This window comes from Carya illinoinensis, chromosome 11 (assembly GCF_018687715.1).
Source record: "Carya illinoinensis cultivar Pawnee chromosome 11, C.illinoinensisPawnee_v1, whole genome shotgun sequence".
In the NCBI taxonomy this organism is placed as follows: Eukaryota; Viridiplantae; Streptophyta; class Magnoliopsida; order Fagales; family Juglandaceae; genus Carya; species Carya illinoinensis.
The window spans coordinates 28,384,635-28,386,698 of NC_056762.1; positions in this window are offsets into that span (position 1 = coordinate 28,384,635).

A 2,064-nucleotide genomic window follows, 5' to 3' on the forward strand; every position below is an offset into this window, starting at 1 on the left:
TGAGGGCTAGAGGATGCTTGGCTACGAACGTGCGGGGCACGGAACTGGGCATCACTCGTTAGGTGTCACATGCGTGGTGGTACTCTGCGGTGTGGCACTGGAGCCAGGGTGTGTGGATGACCCCTAGGGGAGGTCATGGTGCATACGGATAATAATTGGATAATGGTTTGAGTCGGTTAAAGGCCAAATGTGACTTTTGGCGTGTTTTTCGGAAAGGATGTGTTTTTGGGCCAAATGGGTTTTTGGCGTGTGTGGAAAACTGTGTCTTTGGGTTTTGTGTATTGGGCATGGTTCATGCATATTGTTTGAGTTCTATATGTGTTTTTATCTGGTAGTGTTTGGATTTTACTTACCTGCGGTACCATTTTTGGTTCCGTAGCTTTTGGTGCAGAGTTAGAGGACGAAGAGGAGGAGGCTGAGCCCGAGGATGCGGCTCCGCCGGGTTGCTGATGTTATGTTTTATATTTGTTTAAAACTGTATTTGTGTTTTTGTAATATTTTATTTATGTATGTTTTAAACAGCTTGTATTACGTTAAGAAAAATTCTGGTACTTAGTTATGACTTTCGTTATCCGCTGCGTGTTTCTTTGTACACATATGTTGCCTTGCACACACTTGGCACCCGTCGATGGGATGGTGACCCGGGTTGTCACCATCCAGACGTCTCGATTTCCCCGTGTTCGGGCATGGGGATTTGGGGGCGTCACATATGGAATCTGAAAACCCCTATTTGCATATCAAAGAGTTTGAAGAAGTGAGTTCCACATTCATGGATAGAACATGCACTGATGAGGTCATAAGATTGAAATTGTTTCCATTTTCCTTAAAAGATAAGGCTAAGACATGGTTGAATTCTTTAAGACCAAGATCTATTGGGACTTGGCAAGAAATGCAAACTGAGTTTTTAAAGAAATTTTTTCCCATACATAGAACCAATGCTTTGAAAAGACAAATTATGAATTTTTGCCAAAAAGATGTGGAAACATTTTATCATTGTTGGGAACGATTCAAAAACCTTTTAAATGCATGTCCTCATCATGGATATGAGAATTGGAGGGTCATTAGTTTCTTTTATGAGGGGTTGTAACAAAAAATGAGACAATTTGTGGAAACTATGTGTAATGGAGCTTTTTTTAACAAAGAATCTGAGGAAGCTTTTGAATATTTTGATTATCTAGCTGAAAATGCACAATCATGGGATACATCTGATATTCATGATAGGTTGGAAAGTTCAAGGACAATTTCAGGGGGTGGGAAATATAATTTGAGAGAAGTAGATGATTTGAATGCTAGGTTGGCTATGATTTCTAAGAAATTAGAAACCATAGAACTGAAGAAAGTGAATGAAGTACAAGTTGTACCTCAAATTACCTTGAGTTGTAATATTTGTGAGGGCCAAGGGCATTCAACTAATGATTGCCCAACCATTCCAGCTTTTAAAGAAGTTCTTTTGGATCAATCTAATGCTGTTAATATGGTTGCTAAATCTTTTTCAGGTCCTTATTCCAACACCTACAATTCGGGATGGAGAAATCACCCTAATTTCAGTTGGAAAGGTGATCAAGCTGCTTTACCTGCACCCAACATAGCTGGTCCTTCACAAATTGTACCCTACACTACCCCAGGAGATTCAGGACCATCTCAATATGCCAACCACATGGTCCCAGCTCAGATAAAGAACCTTGAAGACAATTTCCAGCAATTATCCACCAACTTTCAGCAGCTGTCCACCAATTTTCAGCAATTCATGCAAAGCCAAGCTGCTATCAACAGTCAAAATTCATAAGCCATTGTTGAGATTCGAGGGTCAGTCACAAGGTTAACTACAACCATGAGTGCTCAAGAGAAAGGGAAGTTCCCTACACAATCTCAGCCTAATCCCCAAGGCCAAAACCAACAATTTCAAAGTGTGGCACGAGATTCAAATGTCAAGCAAGTCAAGGCTATTACAACCTTGAGAAGTGGTAAGGTGATTGGCATTCCAGCTCAAGAGGTAGAAAAGAATGGTAACACTTCTAAACCTCCTTCTGAAAATGAGGCACATGATCCTTTGAAATTTGAAAG